General features: G+C 41.4%; 1 protein-coding gene across 7 annotated transcripts in view; it reads right to left on the minus strand.

Annotated features, from left to right (window-relative positions):
- The window catches only part of HDAC8 (histone deacetylase 8), a 210,473-nt gene that overhangs the window by 36,907 nt on the left and 157,419 nt on the right, over positions 1-16,147 (minus strand). The window contains exons 10-11 of one of the 7 annotated variants that reach the window (XR_004622423.1): positions 6,188-6,236; positions 1,204-1,324 (exon numbers count right to left, since the gene is read on the minus strand). The exons of 5 other annotated variants lie outside the window; for them this stretch is intronic. The gene's annotated coding sequence lies outside the window, so the exon portion shown is untranslated. The remainder of the gene's footprint in view (positions 1-1,203; positions 1,325-6,187; positions 6,237-16,147) is intronic. One more of the 7 variants, XR_004622424.1, reaches the window with a different exon arrangement.

Below are 16,147 nucleotides of genomic sequence, written 5' to 3' on the forward strand. Positions count from 1 at the left end.
TTGATGTTTATATTACTCCAAGCAACTGCCCTCTCTCTATTCCTTCACTGCCGAACTTCTTAAAATCTCCCTTTTTTTCACCACCTTGACCACTTCATTTCTCAAACACTTTAACCTACTGCTGGCTGTCTTCTTCCTCACACCTCCACTGAACTGTTTTCTAGAAGAAGGGTGACAAAGAGATTTCAGTTTGTTGGCGACTCTGATTGATTGGTAGATGCTGCTTGGGGTACAGTGTTGGGAAGGATTCTAAGGCTGTGTCTAGGTTCATCAAGAAAATGCCATGATCAGTTTGTCATGTAATTCATGGGGGTACATGGTGTCAGCATGGGGGCTGGGGAGATGTGTTCATATGTGCCTTATATTTGCTATCCCACCTTTAGGAGACCAAGAGTGACCTCCTAATTGCCAACCTAATGTCTTCTTTTCAGTTATCACTCATCCTGCTTGATCTCTCTCCAGCACATGTCATCAACTACCCCCTCATGTGTGGCATTATCTTCTCTCTCGTCACCACCTCTCTCCCTGTTCCTTCTCAGTCTCCTTCCCTGAGTCATCTTCTTTCACCTGTCTCTTAAAGGTAGGTGCCCTGGGTAGTGCTCTTAGCATTTTTTCTCTCTCTCTGCAAGAGTTTACACTCTTTGCTGTTGTTTTAATCACTTTTATGCAGCGACCCTACATCTCTGGATCCAGTGTTTATCCCCAGCCTCTGGCTTGCATTTATAACTGTCTGCTGGACGTTTCTACCTGGAAAACTTGAATTCTTGGTACGTGATGCTTCACGTGTTCCAAGTGGAGCAAATTCAGTATAAGTCTTTCCAAAGAGAACATTCATCTTCTCTTTTTGCTCACTCAGCACCATAGGTGAGTCCCATCATACAAAAAGCTCCTCAGCAAAGGTTTGCACTTATGACCCTGAATGGGTCAGTGTGCTTGTGCTTTATTTAGAGGCACTGGATTTTCTGCTTTCAAAATACCTGAAATGATATGGGATTCAGGGATTGAGATTAGGGGATCTCTATCTTTATGAGATATTCTCATTGTTTGATGACAAATGATTCTTTTCCTCTCTATTTGTCAGATGAAAAAAATAAAACCCAACCCATATCTAACCATGTGCAAGAAGACATAGTCTGGCATTGCTTCTCAGGGGACGGCCGGATAGCTAGCAATACGTTCTGGGTATTGTTTGAAAACACTCACTGTTTATCTGCTGAGGTAGGATGCAAGGTGGGAGGTGCTGGGGAGACAATGATGAAGCAGACAATCCCTCGCCTTGAGGAGCTTGCAGTCTAGTAGAGAAGGCAGACAGCTACAGGAATAACTACAATGAGATGAAGGTTAGAGGTGAATCATTTCTCTTGAGCTATGGGAACTCGAGTGGGAATTCTTAACTCTGAGTGTGGGCGATGGGTAATGAGTAAGACTTCCGGAGGAGATGGGAAACAACTGAATTGGCCTTGAAGGATGAGTAAGATTTAAATAGGAAGGGAGAGAAGGTAAGAAAGGCAGAAGAAGCAGAATGAAGATAATGAAGATATATTTTAGACAAATTATCACAAATTAATTTATGAGAAAGAACAGAGTACTGGGTCATGACCAGCACCAGCACAGCTCTGTAAGCAACTTTCTTGTCTTCTCTGCATAGCACGTCCTGTCTTTGTGATGAACAATGATGGGCTTGGCAGAGTCAGGAGAAAAGTCATGGATGGACTTGATACATCAGAGTAGGATTTATCTCTGATGTATCCATCACAGTGGTTACTTGGGGGCAAATCCGGGCTGTAGTTGCTTAGAACTGATTGATTTATTTGTTCCCTCATTCGCTTGATACCAACATCTCCTGAGCACTCCTGTGCACCAGGTTCTGGGCACAAAAAGATGAATGCGACTTAGCCTCTGCCCTCAAGGAGTAGATGGGGAGACAGCTGTGCAAACACTAATTCTAACACTTTCTGTGGTAAGTGCTGTAATAGACGTGCAGGCAAAGAGATGTGCAGGCAAGAAGCTTCTCTCTGGAGTCCAGAGGGAAGGCAAAGCAAAGCGGAGCTCTCTGAGTCAGCCTCTGACTGATTTCTCGGTCTCCCCGCCCTCCTTGAGTTTTCTGTCAGAAATTCAGATCTGATCATGTCATTCCCCTTGCCTAAAAACCGTGGTTGGCTCCCCACTGACTGCAGGACCAAGTCCAAAACTCTAAAGCAGGCCATACAAAGGCCTTTACAGTCTGGCGCCACTGACTTCTCCAGTCTTATCTCCTACCATGGTCCAGGTTATGGCCCCTACACTGTAGCCACACTGAACTGTAGTGTCTGTCCCCACTGCTCTTTATCTGGTTGATTCTTCTGCCTCCCTTGAGCCCTTGCTAAATGTTGCTTCTCTCTTGTACCGGCCCCAACTCCTCCAGATGGAGCAAGGTCCTCCTCTCCATTCCCACAGCTCACTGTCAACCCCTCTATTCTAGCACTTATCACATTAGAGTGTAATTGTTCGTTTATATGCCTGTCTCCCCATCTAGGCAGCGTTCTCCTGAAGCTTGGGAACTGGGCCTTATTCTCTTCTTGATCCCTGAACTGTGGTATGGGCCTGGTGCATAGTAGGTGCTCTGTACATCTCTGCCGAGCGAATGAATGACTCGGACATGTGGCCACTTGGGCCCGGTCGTTGTCAGCAGCTGGCATTACTTAACTTGAGAGATGCATAAAAAATGAAGGGCAGCCAGAGTAGCTGAAAAACAGGCGGCTCTAGTGACATCATGAAAAATACAAAACTGGAGAAGGCTGAGACAATGCTCCCACTCAGCCTTCTAACAAATGACTCTCCCTTCTGAGCAGCCCCTTTTTTGTCTCCCTCCCATTCACTTTCGAAAACCCAGTCATTGAAATGATTCTAATCATTCATGGTCAGTGGCATATCCAGGAAACACTTAGTTTACAAGCAATTAAAATACACTAAAATAGATTTATGCAGGTTGAACCTGATCCTGCTGGTAAGAAGGGAGTAAATGACTTATATCTTGGAGGGCTATTTGCTTCCTGAGGTCGCTCTTTATCTACTGTGCTAGTTTGGCCCTAACACGGCAAACATCCGGAGGTCGTTCTTAAGGCAAGCGTGCTGCGAACGGTGCAAGGAGCCTATAGACTGTGTGCTTAACCTCAGCCAGCTGTCCCGTGAATGAGTGAACTGCCTCTACTCACATCCACCCCAATGTGGGTGAAAGGCTGGCTCAGCAGCAGGCAGCTCTGGGCAGTAGGAAAGCTCCCAGCGCTGTGACTGAAAGCTTGGTGTGCAATAACACTGGAACCGCTTGGAATCACTTAACCCTGCAAGACTCAGTCTCCACATTGGTAGAATGGGAACACAAATCTTTGCCCTGCCAACTTTAAAGGGTTGTTTACGAGGATCAACGGAAGAAATTTTGTGCAAAGTTCTAAAGGCTAGACAAATGGAGGGGGTTTCACTTTCATTAGAAAAGCCGTAACTTGTGGCTGTTGGGGCGCTTCAGTGTTCTAGATGTGGTTAATACTCTTTGGTAGATTAGTAAAGGTGCACTGTGGCTCGTCCCCTAATAGTTTATTTGAGAGTTCACACAAGGACAATTCATTACCTTGCCACACTCAGACCGACCGTGTTTTGTTTTGTTTTGAAGTTTATTTTTTTTTTTAGTAATTTCTATACCCAATGTGGGGCTCGAACCCACGACCCCAAGATCAAGAGTTGCATGCTCTTCTCACTGAGACAGCCAGGTGTCCCAAACCAACAGTATTTTAATGTCGCGCTAATGAAGATGGCAGTCAGCAGCTAAACAAACAGGCCATTTGGTTGAGAACAGACACAGGGCAGCAAAGGCCTAGCACACGGAGTCCAGGTGTCCTTAGAGATTTTGTGCTATCCCTCCCCACAGCAGGCCCTGCTTCCTTGGGTTTGACTCTAGGGGAGAAAAAGGCCTCCTTTTGCTCTCCGAGAAACCTAGAGCATACAGTTGAACCATTCAGGGGGCCAATGTGATCGGTGCAAAATTTAGAATGAACAAATTGAAACAGCATATTTTAGCATCAGCTTTTACACTAAATGCAAAGAAACTACAAAAAAGCCAAAGGGCTGCCACAAAAGCAGGGTGGGGAAGCAAAGGTCATGGCAAATCAGTAAACTAGAGTGATGGTCCACCTGGAAGTCTGACTTGAAATTATTAAGGCCTCGAGACACATTAATGGCAAGTTGTTTACCTTGCATCTGCAAAAGGCTCCTGGGTTCCTTCATGCTCTGTTGCATCTCCCTGTCTCTCTATTCTTTTTGCAGACGATGCCCGGCCCTCCCTTCTCAGCCTAGGCCATTCCTACTCAGGTTTCGAGACCCAGCTTAAAATGTAACATCTTAGGTGAAGTTCCTTGTTCCCTCCTCTGTGCCTCCGCAAGGCCTTTTATAGCCCTCTGGCCCACTCTGGCACATTTGTTTACGTGCCCTTCTTCCAAACTTAGGCTGTGAGTGCAGCTCTCAGGAGCAAGAAGCCCATGGTAGCTTTACTTAGCACAGAGCAGGGCACAAAGATGGCCCTCTTTCAAGGCTGGCTGAACAAACGAGCACTTGAGCCTACATGCACTGAATTCATTTCTTGGATCTGCACACGACCCTGAGGGAATGTTCGTTAGGCAAAGATTTGATATGGTATGCATGCTTCCTCCACACTGGTTTACCTGATTAGTGACTGCCTTGGTGCTGGCAAGCAGCAAGAAACCTGCTGGCAGAGGCAGCCTGACAGTGTCCCAGGGCCTGGGAGGCCTCCTGGTCCAGGCCAGCAGCTTGATTCCCACAGCCTGCAAATGTGAGCCCCACCCCCACCCCTCAGCTCTCATGTGCTTGCTTCTCAGGAAGTTGCCCAGCAGCATCATTTAGTACATTTGAAAATGGAAAATGCACCCATGAGCAGAGAGGAATGCCCATCGGACAGAGTCTGACCTGGCCTTGGCTCCCACAGTAGCTCCAGCCCAACAGTCACAGCCTCTGGTTCTGGTTCTGCTAACGGTGAACTCGGGGACTTTGGACACATTGGCTTATCTCACATTCCCTGTCCCCCAAACGGGGAGAATAATGAAGATGTTGCATGCTTTGAGTCAAAAAGAAGCTTGAATGAGATCCCTGTGGACAGGGCAAGCAGCAGTTGATGCTCGCAGAGCCTGCAGGGTTTTGTTGTTTGGGTTGTTTCTGTTTGTAAGCGTGAATCATTCTGCCTCAAGCCCTGATGTGCAGCCCCTGGAGGGGAAAAGAGGAAGGACAGGCAGGCACCTCCGGCCTGGGCTGCAGCGGAACCAGTACACACAGAAGTGGAAAGGATGGGATGGCATGGGAGGGGAGGGGAGGAGAGAGCATGCGACAGGAGGGGACAGGATGGAACTGGATGAGATGCTCAGCTGCTGGCTTGCTGACAGCTGGTCTCTAGCTCCCTGGTAGGGACCAGGAGCAACAAGCTCTGAGGGCTGTGCGTACTGGAGCGGTTTTGAATGGAAATCAAATAAAACTCGTGACAAAGTCAATCTGACACATCTTTAATGATACCACATAATGATTATTGTGCTGTACTGTAATTAGGCATAATGGAAAGCAGCTCCCAGGAATGACTGTAATTATGATTACATTTACACAGCTGAACCAAATATTTCTGAGGTCAGTCAGGATGGGGCTGGGGGCTGGGGTTGTCTGGACAGGAGGTAGAGCAGAAGGCTAGTTGCAAGGCACTTCTCTGATTCTCCTTTTTCTTCCCTCCCCATCCCACTCTGAGGTTATGGGTCCCTACATCCCTTATTGGGGAACAAAGATCTGATGAGGAGTTTGGATGACTAGCTCCTTCCTCCAAGCCAGGGAGAGGCCACCCTGAAGCTCGTAGGGTTAGGAAATCTGGGATGTTCAGAGGGGCTTTGGGCTGATTAGTCCTGACTTTTCCATGAGGCCTGAAATTCTACCAAGTGACCTTAATCCTAAAAAGCATATGCCTAATGTGTGGACCGTGTTTGGATCCCGATTTGAACAAATCCATACAGAAAGTATTTTCGAGACAATCGGGTAAAACTCAACAGTGACTGATATCAGATGACCTTGCTCCAAGATCCCCTAATTTTGTTGAGTTTGATATTGGTATTGTAGTTATGTTAACAAAAGGTACTTATCTGTTGGAGAAACACATTGAAATACTTACAGGCCAGCGATTGTGGAATGGTGTGGTACCGGGAATGTGCTTTAAAATACTGCAATAAGAAAAATGGGGAATGGAAGCAATAAGAATGGCAGAATGTTGGTAATTGTTGAAGCTGGGTGACGGGTACATGAGGGGTTCATTATCCTCTTCTCTCTGTGTATATGTTTGTGTATATGTTTGAAAGTTTCTGTAACAAAGTGTTTTAAAAAAAATCACATACCCTAGACCGCTCTGGCCAGGATTCATACATTAGTGAAAATTGGTTTGATCATGCTAACAACATACAGCAGACACAGCAGGTGCAGGCACCTATAAGGAATGAGATTTTTGGGTGGGCAGAGCCAGGAGAGTGGGCAAATGTATGTTGGAACATGGGCCACTGTCAGGGAGTGTCAAGTCTTGGAAGGGTGGAGAAATGTGGGCAAGGGAATAGGGAATCTGAATGGTCAGGGTATGGTCTGAAAGTTCCAGGAGAGAAGGTAGGAGGTGAAAGAAGAGAGGAGACAGTGTGATAGGTGTTCATGTCTGTGGATTCGGTCACCCACTAGCCTGTAAGCTCCTGGGGGTTGGTCCTGGATCTTAATGGTCTATGTCTTCCCTACAGCTCCCAGGACATTAGTTTATTTATTTTATTTTACTCATTCATTTACTTAAGAATGTTTATTGGGTGCCTACTATAGCCAGGCAATACAAACGTGTGCATATGGTAGGCAAAGGAGATAGAGCAATGAATAAAACAAAGTCCTTGCTCTCAGGGAGCTCACATTCCATTGGGAAGGGATAGTACATAAACAACAAGGATATATGTCAGATGGTGAAAAATGTTGCGAAGAAAAATAATGTTGGGTAAGGTGGATCAGGAATGCTGGGCAGTTGCTCTGGAGCAAACTCGTATGGCACTTAGATCCTTGTAAGCTTTTCCAGGTCCCCCTGTGGCCTGACTTTTGGTCATGTTGGACTCTGTGCCCGGGGTTTCCCCAAGGGCTCTCGGGCCTGTCAGCCTGTACATATACTTTAACCTCATTCTTGACTTCACTGTCCCCTCCTACACCTGATTAATCCACATTCTTCTCTAGGTACCAGTTCTTCCAGGAAGCTTTCAGAGGTCCTTCCTTCTACCCATATCCACATCATCCCTTAGGTCCTCTCTGCTTCCACGGCACCCTTGCATGAATCTCTACTGCAGTACTTGCCACCTGGATTATAATTCTCTTCCCTACTAGACTTTGAGATCTTTGAGGATAGAGAGTATGTCTTTCTATATCTATACAGCACAGGGCCTAGAACATAGTAGGGATCCTTGTATGCTTAAAGAATACATGAATGAATGGATGGATGAAAGAATGAATACGCTTCCTAGCAGAACACTGGAAACTTGGGAAGCATCCTTACCTTAAATCTAATGCTGGGGGACAAGAAATGCTAGTGTGTGCTCAGACACCATAAGGAGAAGTGGGATCAGTATACCTGGATATGAATCAAACTTGATGATGATGGTGATGATGATGACGATCATATTCACACTCAACATTTATTTCAGGGATTCTGGAGCCAGACCACCTGGGTTTTAATTTTGGTGTGACCATTTGATAGCTGTGTGGTTTGGGCAGGTTACTTACACTACCTGTGCCTCAGTTTTCTCATCTGGAAAATGGGGGTGATGATAGCACTATGTATTAAAATGAGATAAAGTTCTGCAAAGCACTTAGAATAGTACGTGGCATACAGTATATATGGTATATAAGGTTTGCTTATAAATGGTATATAAGGGTTTGCTATTATTATTTATTACTGTGAGCCAGTGACTGTGCTAAATGCTTTATTTACTCATTCATGTACATTGAGCACAAGCCAGTGCTAGGCCTGAGGGAAAGAATGCTATCATGGAGTTTATATTTGACCATTTTGAGTTAACTTTTTGTATATGGTGTGAGGCAAGGATCCAACTTCATTCTTTTGCATGTGAATATCCAGTCATCCTAGCAACATTCATTGGGAAGACTAATATTTTCTCATTGAATGGTCTTGGGACCCTTGTCAAAAATCAATTGGCCATAGATATATGGGTTTATTTCTGGACTCTCATTCCCACTCCACTGATCTATATGTCTCTCTGTATGCCAGCATCACTGTCTTGACTATTATAAGTTTCGAAATCAGGAAACATGAACCCTCCAACTTTGTTCTTCTTTTGTTAAGATTGTTTTAGATATTCTGGGTCTCTTGCATTTCATATGAATTTTAGGATCAGTCTGTTAATTTCTCAAAAAGAAACTAGCCGGGATTTTGATAGGGATTATGTTGATTTGGTAGATCAATTTTGGGTGCATTTCATCTTAAGAATATTAAGTCTTCCAATCACGAACACAAGATATATTTCCCTATAACACTGTCTTGTAGTTTTCAGTGTACAAGTCTTGCACTTCTTCTGTTTATTTATAAGTATTTCATTCTTTTTGATGTTATTGTAATAGGAATTGTTTTCTTAATTACATTTTTGGATTGTTCACTGCTAATCTATGAAGATACAATTGATTTCTGTATGTTGATCTTGTATCCAGTAAAGTTGCTGAGCTCATTTTTTTAAAAGCCTTGATTTTTAAATTTTTAATTTTTAAAAGATTTATTTTAATTCAATTAGCCAACACATAGTACATCATTAGTTTCAGATGTAGTGTTCAACAATTCATCAGTTGCATATAACACCCAGTGCTTATCAGATCATGTACCCTCCTTAATGCCCATCACCCTATTTATTTTAGAGACAGAGAGAGCGAGAGAGAGTGTGAGCAAGTGGGGGTAGGGGCAGAGGGAGAGAGAGAAAATCTCAAGCAGACTCCACACTGAGTGCATAGCCCAATGGGAGAGGGGCTCAATCTCTTTACCCAGAGATCATGACCTGAGCCAAAATCAAGAGTTGGGCACTTAACTGACTGGCTGAGCCACGCAGGTGCTCCTAAGAAAGGCTTAATTGTTTTTGATCATTTTTAGGTTCACAGCAAAACTGAGAGGAATGTACAAAGATTTCCCATGTACCCATTGCCTCCAAACATACACAGCTTCCCTCATTATCATCATCCCCTACCAGAGTGGTACATTTGTTATAATTGATAAACTTACATCATTATCACCCAGTGTCCACAGTTTACTGTAGGGTTCACTCTTGGTGTACATTCTACAGGTTTGGACAAAAGTAACATGACATATATTCATCATAGTATTATACAGAGTATTTTCACTGCCTTAAAAATCCTCTGTGCTCTACCTATTATCTCTCCCCCCATCCTCAACTCCTGATGTTTTTATGGTCTCCATAGTTTTTCCTTTACCAGAATGTCATATAGTTGGAATCATACAGTATATAGCCATTTCAGACTGCTTCTTTCACTTGGCAATATACACTTAAGGTTCCGCCAAGTCTTTTCATGATTTGATAGCTCATTTCTTTTTAGCACTGAATAATATTCCATTGTCTTGATGTACCACAGTTTGTTTATCTGTTCATCTACTGAAGGACATCTTGGTTGCTTCCAAGTTTTGACAATTATGAATAAAACTGCTCTAGACATCTGTGCACAGGTTTTTATGTGGACATAAGTTTTCAACTCCTTTTGGTAAATACCAAGCAGCACAATTGCTGGATCATATGGTAAGAGTATTTAATTTTGTAAGATACTGTCACACTGTCTTCCAAAGTGGCTGTACCATTTTACATTCCCACCAGCAATGAATTAGAGTTCCTGTTGCTCCACACCCTCTCTAGTATTTGGTGTTGTGAGTGTTCTGGATTTTGGCCATATGGATGCATTTTTTAGCTCCAATAATGTTTTTGTGGTAAGGCTTTTTCGTATAAAAAATCATGTAAAAATCATGTAATCTCCAAATAACAGCAGCTTTACTTTTTTCTTTTCTATCTGGATGCCTTTTATTTCTTTTTCTTCAATTGCCCTGGCGAGAACCTCTAAAACAATATTGAATAGAAGTGGCAAGAATGGACATTCTTGTCTTGATCCCGATCTTAGGAGGAAAGTTTTCCATTTTTTACCATTAAGTATGATCTTAGATGTAGATTTTTCATAGATGCCCTTTATCAGGTTGAAGAAGTTCTGTTCTATTTCTAATTTATTGAGTGGTTTTTTTTTATGATGAAACGGTATAGGATTTTGTCAAATGATTTTTTTTTGTGTATCTACTGAGATGATCACAGCTTTGTTTTTTTATTCTATGGATATGGTGTATTTCATTATTTAATTTTCAGGTGTGACAACAATTTTGCATTTCTGGAATAAATTGTACTTGGTCATGGTGTATGATCCTTTTTATATGTTGCCAGATTTGGTTTGCTAGTATTTTGTTGAGGATTTCTTTTTTTTTTAAGATTTTATTTATTATTTGACAGGGACAGCCAGCAGAGAGGGAACACAAGCAGGGGGAGTGGGAGAGGAGGAAGCAGGCTCCTAGCGGAGGAGCCTGATGTGGGGCTCGATCCCAGAATGCTGGGATCACGCCCTGAGCCGAAGGCAGACGCTTAACGACTGCGCCACCCAGGCGCCCCTTGTTGAGGATTTCTGTGTCTATATGCATACGAGATATCAGTCTGTAGTTTTATTTTCTTGTGATTTTTGTTTAGTTTGGTATCAGGGTAATACTGGCCTCATTGAATTCACTGGGAAGCATTACCTCCTTTTCTAGATTTTTCAAAAAGGTTTATTTATTTATTTTTTGAGAGAGAGAGAGGAGGGGCAGAGGGAGCGGGAGAGAATCCCAAGCAGACTCCCTGCTGAGCACAGAGCCTAACACGGGGCTCGATCCCACAGGCCTGAGATCATGACCTGCCCAAAATCAAGAGTTGGAGGCTTAACCAACTGAGCCACCCAGGCACCCCTTCTCTTCTATGTTTTTAAAAAGATTTTATTCATTTATTTGACAGAGAGAGAGAGCACAAGCAGGGGGAGTGGCAGGCAGAGGGAGAGGGAGAAGCAGGCTCCCTGCTGAGCCAGGAGCTTGACTTGGGGTTTGATCCCAGGACCCCAGGATCATGACCTGAGCTGAAGGCAGAACTGACTGAACCACTGAGGTGCCCCGTATTTTTCTTTTTTAAATGAAGGATTGGTGTTAAGTCTTTAAATGTTTGGTAAAATTAACCGGTAAAACCAGATATGTTTGGAAATCTTCTTTCTGGGATTAAAAATATATATGTATTAATTCAATCTCTTTTACTTGTGATAGAGCTATTTAGATTTTCTATTTTTTTCTTGAGTTAATTTCTGTGGTATGTGACTTTCTAGGAATATGTCCATTATATCTAGGTTATACAATTTGCTGGTATACAGTTTTTCATAGTATTCACATAAACTCCTTTTAAATAAAAAGGTTTAAATATAAGATTGATAGTAAGGTCCCCATTCTCATTTCTGATTTTAATAATTTGAGTCTTCTCTATTTTTTCTTGGTCAGTCTACCAAATGTTTGTCAATTTTGTTGATCTTTACAAAGAATCTATTTTTGGTTCCATTGATTTTCTCTGTTGTTTCTCTATTCTTTTTCTCACCTATTTTTGCTCTGATTTTTATTATTTCCTTTCTTCTGCTTGCTTTGGGTTTAGTCTGCTCTTCTTCTAGTTTCTGAAGGTGGAAGGTTAGATTATTAATTTTTTAAAGATTTTATTTATTTGAGAGAGAGAGAGAGAGAGAGAAAGAGAGTGCATATGAGCAGGGGGAGGGGTAGAAGGACAAGCACACTCCCTGCTGAGCGAGGAGTCCCATGTGGGGCTCAATCCCACGACCCTGAGATCATGACCTGAGCTGAAACTGAGAGTTGGACACTTAACTGACTGAGCCACCCAGGTGCCCCAGTGATTCTTCTTCTTAACACAGACATTCGCAACTATAAATTTCCTTTTAAGCGCTGTTTTCACTGCACTCAATAACTTTTGGCATGTTTTGGTTGATCCATTTCGAAGTCTTTCCTAACTTTCTCTGTGATAGTTTCTTTAACCTGTTGGTTATTTAGGAGTGTGCTGTTTAATTTCCACATATTTGAGAATTGCCCCAAATTTTCTTCTTTTATTGACTTTTAATTTTATTCCTTTCCATTTAATTTCATTCCAAAGTACTTTGTATGATTTCAATCCTTTTAAATTTATTGAGACTTATTTTGTGGTCTTACATATGTTTTGTCTTGGAAAATGTTCCATAAGCACATATATTCTGCTATTGTTGGGTGGTGTGTTCTATATATGCCTGTTAGGTCCAGTAAGGTTTAGTATTGTTCAAGTCTTTGGTTTCTTTGTTGATCTTCTATTTTTTTCTAGATGTTTTGTCTAGTTGAAAATGGAGTATTGGGGGGCGCCTGGGTGGCACAGCGGTTAAGCGTCTGCCTTCTGCTCAGGGCGTGATCCCAGTGTTATAGGATCGAGCCCCACATCAGGCTCCTCTGCTATAAGTCTGCTTCTTCCTCTCCCACTCCCCCTGCTCGTGTTCCCTCTCTCGCTGGCTGTCTCTATCTCTGTCAAATAAATAAATAAAATGTTTAAAAAAAAAGAAAAAAGAAAATGGAGTATTGGGTCACCTGGGTGGCTCAGTCGGTTAAGCATCTGCTTTCAGCTCAGGTCATGATGCCAGGGTCCTGGGACTGAGTCCTGCATTGGGCTCTTTGCTCAGTGGGAGCCTGTTTCTCCCTCTGTCTGCCACTCCCCCTGCTTGTACTCGCTCTATCTGTCCAATAAATAAATAAAATCTTAAAAAAATAAAAAAACCCTAAAAAACAACAGAGGTGAAAAAATTTAAAAAATAAAAAAAAAAGAAAATGGAGTTTTGATGATTCCAACTATTAGTGTTGAATTGTTTATTTCTTCCTTTAATTCTTCAGTTTTTACTTCATGTATTTTGGGCCTCTGTTGCTAGGTGCATATATATATTTATAATTGTTATATTTTCCCAATGCTTGACACTTTTACCATCATAGAATGTCTTTCATTGTCTCTAGTAACAATTTTTGTTTTATAGTCCATTTTGTCTAGTATTAGTATGGCCACCCAGCTGTCTTTTGGTTATTGTGTGTATAATATATCTTTGACCATCTTTTTACTTTCAATCTATGTGTGACTATGAATTTAAAGTATTTCTCTTATAAACAACATATAGTTGGATGATGTTTTATAAATCCATTTTGCCAATCTCTGACTTAATTGGTGTGTTTAATTCATTTACATTTAATGCAGGTACTGCTAAGACATGGTTTATGTATGCCATTGATGCTTATTTTCTACATTTTATGCTTTTTTGTTTCTCTATTCCTCCATTATTGCCTTCTTTTGAATATTAAATACATATCTTCTACTGTGATATTTTAATTTCCTTATTGCTTTAAATAGATCTAAATGTAGTGTGTGTGTGTGTGTGTGTGTGTGTGTGTTTGTTGAGTGTGCTTTTTTTGCTTAGTGGTTGACCTGGGGATTACAATTAACATCTTAACTTTTAACAATCTAATTTGATTTAATACCAAATTAATTTTGGCATTATACAAATACTTTACTACTATACTGTTCCATTCCCACACCACCCCTTTATGCTATTATTATCAAACTAGTTACATCTTTATACATTGTATACTCATCAAAAGCAGATTTATAATTATTGCTATATGCAGTTGCTTTTTAAAGCATATAAGGGAAAAATAAAAAATACATTTGTACTTTTATATTTACCTATGTAGTGACTCTTACTGGTGATCTTTATTTTCATATAGGTTCAAATTACTATCTAGTGTCCTACAGGATTCCTTTTAGTATTTCTTGTAAGGCAGGTTTAGTATTTCTTGTAGCATTAAATTCACTCAGTGTTTATCTATGAATGTCTAAATTTCCCCTTCTTTTTTTTATAAAGATTTAATTTATTTATTTGAGAGAGAGAGAAAGAGTACAAGCAGGGGGAACAGCAGGCAGAGGGAGAGGGAGAAGCGGGCTCTCTGCTAAGCAGGGAGCCCGATGTGGGGCTTGATCCCAGGACCCCGGGATCATGACCTGAGCCAAAGGCAGATGCTTCACTGACTGGGGCACCCAAGTGGCCTTCCCCTTCATTTTTGATGAATAGTTTTGCCAGATATAGAATTCTTGGTTGAGGGTTTTTTTTTTCTTTCAGCACTTTGAATATCTGGTCTCCATGGCTTCTGATCAGAAGTTAGCTGTTAATCTTACTGAGGACTCCTTGTACATGATGAGTTTTCTCTTGCTGCTTTCAAGCTCTCACTTTATGTTTGTCTTTGGGCAGTTATGATGTGTCTCAGTGTGGATATCTTTGAGTTTATCCTACTTTGAATTTGTTGAGCTTCTTGGGTATATTGATCAATGTCTTTCATCAAATTGGGAAGTTTTGGGCATTATTTTTTCAAATATCCTCCTTTCCTTCTGGGATTCCTGTTATGTATATGTTGGTACACCTGATAGTGCCACACAGGTGTCTGACGTTCTGTTAATTTTTCTTTATTATTTTTACTTCTGCTCCTCAGACAGGATAATATCAATTGACCTGTTTTCATGTTTGCGGATTCTGTCTTCTGCCTGCTGAAAACTGCTGAACTCCTCTAGTGAGTTTTTCAATTATTGTACTTTTCAACTCCAGAATTAGCATTTGTATTTTATTTTATTTTATAATTTTTGGGTATTGGTGTTCTTTGGTGAGAAATTGTTCTCATACTGTTCTTTAATTCTTTGCACATATTTTAAAGTAGCTGATTTAAAGTCCTTGTCTAGTAAGTCCAACATGTAGCCATTCTTTGGGACAGCTTATGTTGATTAATGTTTTCCAGTGTATTGACCATACTTTCTTGTTTCTTCACATGTCTTTAATTTTTGTAGAAAAGTGGATATTTAAAATTATATAATGTGGTAACTCTGGAAATCAGATTCTCTCCCTCCCCAGGGTTGTTGCTAGTCATATTTATTTGTTTAGTGACCTTTCCAAATTAATTCTATAAAGTTTGTATTCTTTGTAATGTGTGGTCACTGAAGTCTCTACTTGGTCAGCTTAATGTTCAGCTAATGGCTGGACAGAGATGTCCTGAAATGCCTGTAAGTCTCCCGGTCTTTGCCAAGAGGTTCTGTGTGCATGTTGGAGGCACACCCTCAACATTCAGCCAGGCAGTTCATCACTCTGTCTCAGCACTTCACTTGTGCAGAGCTTGAAGGTCAGCCAGAGGCCTTTCTCAGGCTTTTTCTGTGCATGCACAAAGCCCTAGCATGCACACAGTTCTGGGTATGCGTGTCCCCTCCTAGATTCCCAGGAATCTGTTGAAGCTTTTCAAAGTCCCTATAGACATCTCATTCCCTAGCTTTTTCTTTTAAGCTTTTTGATTAGCCTAATGTTTGCCCAAACTGTTATCTACTGCCTCAGGCAGCTGTGCAGTTAATCATTTGCATCTAATTGTTTTTGACAAATGCCCGAGGGAAAAAGATTTTCACACCGAATAAGCTCTTGAGTCAGGTCTAATAAATAAAGCCTTGCAAGTGGTGTCTTCCAGGGAACAACCAGACAGGTCAAATAATAATTCTCTGGGAATGAGTATTTGAAGGAGCTCCAACACTGTTCAGCTCCCTCTGGTGGCTGCCAGGCCTCTGTTTTTCACCGTTATTGTGGGCTGTTGGTTTTCAAGGCTACCACCTCTTACCTGTTTTCGTAAATAAAGTTTTATTGTAATCCAACCAGGCTTGTTCATTTATGTATTGTCTGTGGCTGCTTTTGTGCTCACAACAGTAGAGTTAAAAAGTAGGACAGAGACCATATGGCCTGAAAAGCCTAAAATATTTAGTATCTGGCTCTTTACTGAAAAAGTTTTTAGCACCTGCTCTAGACTAGTGTTGGTTAGTAGAAATATAATGTGAGTCACATATGTAATTAAAAAATTTTCGAGTGGCCACATTAAAAAGTAAAAAGAAACAGGTGAATTTAATTTTAAGAATAT

This window comes from Ailuropoda melanoleuca, chromosome X (genome assembly GCF_002007445.2).
Source record: "Ailuropoda melanoleuca isolate Jingjing chromosome X, ASM200744v2, whole genome shotgun sequence".
In the NCBI taxonomy this organism is placed as follows: domain Eukaryota; kingdom Metazoa; phylum Chordata; class Mammalia; order Carnivora; family Ursidae; genus Ailuropoda; species Ailuropoda melanoleuca.